This window comes from Rana temporaria, chromosome 4 (genome assembly GCF_905171775.1).
Source record: "Rana temporaria chromosome 4, aRanTem1.1, whole genome shotgun sequence".
NCBI classification, from domain to species: Eukaryota; Metazoa; Chordata; class Amphibia; order Anura; family Ranidae; genus Rana; species Rana temporaria.
In genome coordinates this window covers 137,129,775-137,137,939 of record NC_053492.1, presented here as the reverse complement: position 1 = coordinate 137,137,939, position 8,165 = coordinate 137,129,775, and positions in this window count along the sequence as shown.

The window sequence follows — 8,165 nt, the reverse complement described above, 5'->3', positions numbered from 1 at the left end:
GAAAATCCCACCGCTCGGCAAATTGGGAAGCCACAGACTGCCATTCCTGTGGTGTGGAGGGTAGCTGTGGGGACAAACAAAAAAAGAGATTTAGTACTTTGGAATAAAAACATCCTACAAGCATCCTTGTGACACTTCAAATTATTAAAATTGCATTCGAAAAATGTGCATGGAGAATTTGGGAAATGAAATATATAGGGCCACTTCATTAAGAGACTCCACAGCCCTCTGATGGGGACAATTAAAGTTTGAAGGGAGGGGGGGACACAAAAACCAAAAAGTCCTGTTTTAAAAAATGGCAAGGTGGGTTTGTCCCTAGGATAGCATGCTGGACAGGTTAATATTGGGTAAGGGACAAATATGCAGGTAGGCCAAGAAAAAAACATGTAAAGCTTATATCAACATGCATAGGGAGAAAAGGGAACGTTAGTTAAACACACAGCATATCTGGGAAATTAAAAATAAAGTTAGTTAGCAACATTATTACAGCCAGGAAACTTACCTTAATATACTCCTCATGCATAACTTTGATGATGGCAGCACACGTGTCCGGTATGATGACCCCAAGCGCCTGCGGAGAGATGCCTGTCGAGAACTTGAGGTCCTGCAGGCTCCTCCCAGTCGCCAGGTACCGCAACGTGGCAATAAGCCTCTGCTCGGCCGTGATGGCTTGGCGCATCACAGTGTCCTGCCTCGTGATATAGGGGGACAGAAGTTCCAGCAGACTGTTGAATACGGGGTCCGTCATGCGGAGAAAATTCCTAAAGTCATTAGGATTATTCTCCTGGAGTTCCCTAAGCAGAGGCATATGTGAGAACTGGTCACGCTGGCGCAACCAATTCTTGGTCCAGAAACGCCTCCGCCCCCTGTTTCTGGCCAAAGTACTGGAAAAATGAACATATCCAGCAGCCATCCCATAAACAGCACCAACTCGCGAAAATTGACGCTGCTGCTCCATCATGGCTTCAAACCGGCCGGCTGGTCAGTCAAGAACACACTGAAACAGAAAGCACTCGCAAATCCAGCACTACCTGCGACAAACGCGTGACAAACAGATACGAGCGCACAGGATGCAACTGCTAAAGCAGAAACAACCTGCTAGCCTATAGCCGAATGACAACTACGTTACCGCAAGCACACGCACTGAACCCGTGAATACACGCTGTCAAAGCCTGGAGACCGAGAAGCGCGAATCAGCTCTAACCAAACCTTCACTAACACGAGCAAACCCGTAACTAGCAAAAGAGGAACAGAGGGCGGCGCCATTAAGTTTGGTCTTCCCCTTTATAGTGACGTCGTACGTAGTTTACGTGCACGCGTTCCGGTACGACGGTAATTTGGTCCGCTGGTGTGTACAAGCCAGCGGAACCAAACAAAAATCAGCCTTGTACGCCGGAAACTGTCGGGCAGACAGTTTCCAGCGCACAGATCCGGTCGTGAGTACAAGGCCTAAGACGTACGCCTGTCGGACCTAGCTGAGATGCCGTCGCATCTTGTTTTGTGGATACCAAAACAAAGATACGACGCGCAAAATTTGAAATTACGGGGCGTATCAAGAGATACGCCGGCGTAATTTCTTTGAGGATCTGCCCCTATATCTAAACGCAATATTTTTTACATGTTTAAAAATGATGTAGTGTAACAATTCTACATTTATTATACACCAAAATGCTTAAGCTCATGACATATATTTTCTAAATAAATTGAAGACCCACAGTTGTAAGTAAAGCTGTATGTAATATTTGCTTTACTTTAATTATTTTACCAAATGTAATCATTTGCAACTCCTAGCTGTCCTCACAGCTTATATTTTAAGTTCAGGAGGCTGTTGAGTGGACCAACTAAATTTCGAGTACTGGCAAGCAATGAAGAGGCTGTAAAGATTAACACTTTATTTTCTCTAATTACATACTTTTCCTTAATTGCAGCTTAACTCTACAAGAGTTTTTTATTTATCAAAATTAGAAATGAGAAGCTGTGCTGTCAAAGTAAAAAAAAAAAAAAAAATAAGGAAAATAACACATACTGGGAAATAGAGTGAAGGTGTCTAGGTTTGGTTCTTGGGGAGCTCATCCAACCCTGAGTGAAGTCTAAAAATTCTGAACTCAAGATCCAATCCCACTGACTTCCATGGGGGAGAGAGGGGCATTGATAATCAATGATTTTCATTTTAAAGGCTAAAAGGCTAATAGGCAAGGGATTGTCAAAAATGATATGAGAAAATAGGCACTGCTATGGAGGACATGTACCAATACATTTTTTTTTTTAAATATCATACAGCGGGGAGAGGGTCCTCATTTAAAAAAAAAAATACATTTCAATTTGAAAGGTATTTATAAAAATATATTTCTTGCATTGGTACCCTGAAAAAGGCCAGAAAAAGTTACAAGATTTGTCTCCCGTATATTCCAAAGTGGTTTACTCCTATGTTGTGAAGTTTGCAAACTTTTCGATTGCTCAGCAATGTCCAACAAACCTAACTTTGCTCAGTTAACTCATCAATGTCCATTACAACTTGAAAAAAAAAGGCTTTTTTTTTGAGCTGCAGATTTTGTTTTGACACCATTGAAAACGTCTGTCTTATGACGAAATGCGTCTAGGAGGAAGTGCAGTGACATCACCACGCTGAGGAGGAAGGGCTCTGTTCGCTTGCCGGCCGGCATTTTTTATATGAATGATTTTATCTGTTTCTGTAAGTACAACTTATTTTTTTTAATAAAATGTGTTATGCGGAGTTACGCTATGTTGCATCCTCTTTTTACACATGACCAATTGGTGGAGCTTATGGATGTGAAGGAAGCCAGTTCCAGGAATCTGTAACCTGTATGTTCATTACAACTTTAAAGGCCGCGGCTGGGCTATAGCCTATAGCCGACTGCAAACTGAGCTTGCCCGTCTGGTAAGCGGCTTTGATACCTGGTGGAGGGTCTTCACCTAGAGTGTGCATTATCTGTGAAAGTCACGGTGGTGATTAGGAGCATACCGTACAAGATTAGATCAATCTGGGTGCACAGTGAAAAGTGCACCTTGTGGACTGTACACATATGTTTAACAACATTTAGTTTCAGTGGACTTTAAACGTTTTTGGTGCAGTGGCACAGCTATAACCCCTTGTTGGCTATAGGTATTTACAATCTGTTAACAGATTTTATTATTTGCGTATTTCCATTATTTTTTTATTTTCCATTTCTATTTACATCTTTTATTTTTTTTTCTTGTAAGGCGATCCCTTCCCTGGTAAAGCAAACATAGAGATGGCAATGTACACTTTCTACTACTTTTATAAAAAAAAGGAAGTCCTAGGCCTACACATCTTATGCACACATAACAAAGGTTTCTACACTTACATAATGATGGGGGAAGGGCAGGCAGCAGCAAAAAGATGGGGGTATGTCTCCAGGCAAAGGGAGGAGCAGGCAGCAGCAGAAAAGATAGTATGCCAGTTTTTCACTATGAGTCTGTCCTTTTCCTTTCTCCATGGCCCATTTAAGAAGTTGTCATGTACCTGACGTGAAGCCAAGATGATGAGGGTGACCTCTTACACAATTCCCATCCAAGAACCCTTGATAGTGGAGACAGGGACTGCTAAGGCAGCAGAATGACAAGGGTGCCAGGAAGCTGGAGCAGTGAACTTGAGCTTGTAAGCACAGGGATCCACCCAGTGACAGTATGGAATCAGGTCTCAAGCTGTTTTAGGCATCATCCAGGCAGACGGACAGAATCACAATCAGGTTCAAGATCAGTAACAGAAAGGAATTGGCAAATTCCTGGCAGTGGGGTATCAAGTCGAAGGGTTAATAACACAGATAAGCACCAGACATAACAGGTAAAGGTATTTGGAAGAAAAGTGTCAGAAGTAGCCAGGTCAGTAACACGGTTAGCAGGTTTTCAGGAACTTGGAACTATAATTAGAATTGGAAGCTAAAGACAATCCAGCAATGAGGCTAGGCAGACCTCAGGTGGAAATAGGCCGCTGGGCGCCAGGATCTAGGGGCTCACCAAGGTCCTTGGGAATTAGTACTTGCTGCATGAAATTCCTGATGGATATTTTGAGGAGTTGTGATGCCTGCCTGAGGGGGATCATCTGACAGTTATCCTGGATCGTTCTCATGCATTTTTGACCTTTACGTTAGAGGTCTGATATTTCTGGTAAGATACTGTGTTTGGTGTTGGAGCACCGGAGTACAAGAGCACAGTCAGCACTTCTTCACCTGTGGATGGACTTTGTTTCTATTGTGGAGTTTTTTCATTCATATTAATATATTTGTTTTTGACTGTGGGACATTATTTTATAAAGAGTGCAATTTTATTCACTGATTTGTTCAGCCTTATATATTTATTGAGACATTGGGGCTGATTTACTAAAAACAATGCGCTGCGCCGGTTCATGGCTTAATTGGTGCGCCGGATAAATCATTAATTGAGCGTATGAACCCGCGCAGCAGAGGGCGCAATGCAATAAATATGTAAAGCCGCCAAATTCCCTTTAGAAGTCTATGGGAGAAATCAAAAGTGTTAATTTTAACTGCTTGCAGACCAGCTGCCGCAGTGATACGACGGCAGGTCGGCTCTGCTGAGCGAGATCACGTAGCTATACGTCATCTCGCCGAGCAGCCAATAGGAGCGTGCGCGCGCACCCACTGCTCGCCCCTGACGCCGACGCGCATGCCCGGCGGTCGCGATCACCGCCGGGCACCCGCAATCGCTCGTTAGAGAGCGAGAACCGGGAGCTGTGTGTGTAAACAATGTATGAACGATTTGTCATTTGCTCATGTCAGTCCACCGCCACCCTTCAGTTAGAACACACCCAGGGAACATGATTAATCCCTTCCTCGCCCCCTAGTGTTAACCCCTTCACTGCCAGTGGCATTTTTATAGTAATCAATGCATTTTTATAGCACTGATCGCTATAAAAATGCCAATGGTCCCAAAAATGTGTCAAAAGTGTCCGAAGTGTCCGCCATAATGTTGCAGGGCCGATAAAAATCGCTGATCGCCACCATTACTAGTAAAAAATAAATATTAAGAAAAATGCCATAAAAATATCCCCTATTTTGTAAACGCTATAACTTTTGCGCAAACCAATCAATAAACGCTTATTGTGATTTTTTTTACGAAAAATATGTAGACAAATACGTATCAGCCTAAACTGAGGAAAAAAACATTTTTTTTATATATTTTTGGGGGATATTTATTATAGCAAAAAGTAAAAAATATAATTTTTTTTCAAAATTGTCGCTCTATTTTTGTTTATAGTGCAAAAACTAAAAACTGCATAGGTGATCAAATACCACCAAAAGAAAGCTCTATTTGTGGGGAAAAAAGGACGCCAATTTTGTTTGGGAGCCACGTCGCATGACCGCGCAATTGTCAGTTAAAGCGACGCAGTGCCGAATCGCAAAAAGTGGCTTGGTCTTTGACCAGCAATATGGTCTGGGGGTTAAGTGGTTTTAAGGTTAATATGCTAGTTTTTGTCCTAAAAAGTGTTTGGGGTTCTGCCAAAGGGGACATGTATCAATGCATTTTTTATTTTTTAAAACGGACGTTTTTTCGGGAGCAGTGAATTTAATAATGCTTAAAGTGCAACAATAAAAGTGTATTTATTCCTTTTAATTTCGTAGGGGGTGTATAATATGCCTGTAAATTAGCGTGTGTTTCCCGTGGTTAGAACTGTCTCTGCACAAAATGACATTCTGACGGAAAAAAAGTCATTCAAAAATGACTTGCGGCTATAATGAATTGTCGGCTCCCGGCAATTCAGAGAAAATTCATTCATAAAAAAAAAAAGCGTGGGGTCCCCCCAAATTCAATTACCAGGCCCTTCAGGTCTGGTATGGATATTAAGGGGAACCCCGCCATCAAATTAAAAAAATAAATGATGTGGGGTCCCCCCCCAAATATCCATACCAGCCCCCTCAGGTCTGGTATGGATTTTAAGGGGAACTCCACCCCAAATAAAAAAAAAAATGGCGTGGAGTTCCCCCAAAAATCCACACCAGACCCCTTATTCGAGCATGCAACCTGGCTGGTCACAGAAAAGAGGGGGGGACAAGAGAGCGCCCCCCTCCTGAACCTTATCAGGCCACATGCCCTCAAAATGGGGAGGATGCTTTGGGGTCCCCCCCAAAGCACCTTGTCCCCAAGTTGATGGGGACAAGGGCCTCATCCCCACATCCCTGGCCAGTGGTTGTGTGGGTCTGCGGATGGGGGGCTTATCGGAATGTGGGGATGAGGCCCTTGTCCCCATCAACATGGGGACAAGGTGTTTTGGGGGGACCCCAAAGCATCCTCCCCATGCTGAGGGTATGTGGCCTGGTACGGTTCAGGAGGGGGGGGCGCTCTCATCTCCCCCTCTTTTCCTGCGGCCGGCCAGGTTGCGTGCTCAGATAAGGGGTCTGGTGTGAATTTATGGGGGAACTCCACGCCATTTTTTTTATTTGGGGTGGAGTTCCCCTTAAAATCCATACCAGACTTGAAGGGCCTGGTATGGATATTTGGGGGAAACCCCACGTAATTTTTTTTGTTTGACGACGGGGTTCCCCTAATATCCATACCAGACCTGAAGGGCCTGGTAATTGAATTTGGGGGGACCCCCACACTTTTTTTTTGAGCAATGACTGTTCTCTGTATTCTTTATAGCCACGAGTACTTTTAAATTACTTTTTTTTCCCTCAGAAATGACATCTTGTACAGGGACAGTTCTAAGCACGGGAAACATGCACAGGCATACTATACCCCCCCGGTATGAAATTTAACAGAATATTTCACTTTTATTGTTTCACTTTAACCATTTCCATACCACACCTATTTTGGCACTTCTCTCCTTCATGTAAAAATGATATTTTGTTTATGGAAATGTACTCAGGACCCCGAAACATTATATATATTTTTTTAGCAGACACCCTAGGGAATAAAGTGGAGGTCATTAAAACTTTTTATTTCCAACGGTATTTGCACAATAATTTTTCAAACGCCTTTTTTTTGCAAAAAAAAAAATGTTTCATGAATTAATAAATAACAAAACAGTAAAGTTAGCCCAATTTTTAGGGATAATGTAAAAGACGATGTTACACCGAGTAAATAGATACCTAACTTTTCACGCTTAAATATTGCACACACTCATGGAATGGCGCCAAACTTTGGGACTTAAAAATCTCCATAGGCGACGCTTGAATTTTTTTACAGGTTAACAGTTTAGATTTACAGAGGAGGTCTAGTACTAGAATTTTTGCTCTAATGCACGCGTCACTACCTCACATGTGTGGTTTGAACAGCGTTTACAAATGTGGGCGGGACTTACATGCACGTTTGCTTCTGAGTGCGAGCTACTAGGGACAAGGGCGTTTTATTTTATTTTTCATTTTTTTTTTTTTAAATACATATTTTTTTTTAGTTTTGCACTTTTTTTTTTCTTTTTTTTATCACTTGTATTCCTATTACCAGGAACGTAAACATCCCTTGTAATAGGAATAGTTTGTGACAGGTCCTCTTTATGGAGAGAGGCGGGGTCAATAAGACCCCACAACTGCCCTTCAGGCTGGAAAGCATGAGATCGGAAAAAAACAATGATCTCATGCTTTCAGCGGCAATCATGTTCGCTCAACACAGTGGTGTAGTGGATAGCACTTTCACCCAGCAGCAAAAAGGGTCGCTGGTTCGAATCCCGCCCGTGACACCATCTGCCTGGAGTTTGAATGTTCTCCCTGTGCCTGCGTGGGTTTCCTCCCACAATCTAAAAACATGCTGTAAATCAGATCCTGTCTAAATAAGCCCTAATATGCAGTATTATATTCAGGTTTTGTGCTGCCCTAGGCCTGACTAAACTTCTGCACCTCCTAATAGAAAAATTACCCACCCCTTCTTGTCAAGGGCACACCCTGTTTTTTATGACCTGCCCAGAAATTTTCAGGGGGGGGACACACACTAGTTCTGGGGGGGCATTGGATTCACTTAATTTGCATAGTTTTTCTCTCACTTCCTGTTTGGCTATGGGGCAGGAAGTGAAGGCAAATCTCCACAATTGGACAGGGATGGTACAAAATATACTGGCAGGGGCTATAACTCCCGTTCCCTCCCTTACTCTATCCAAAATGAAGTGCAGAGGGATTAAAAGTCTGCTAATTTTTTGGGGATGTCTGCACCCCTGATAGGGTGAAGATACCTCC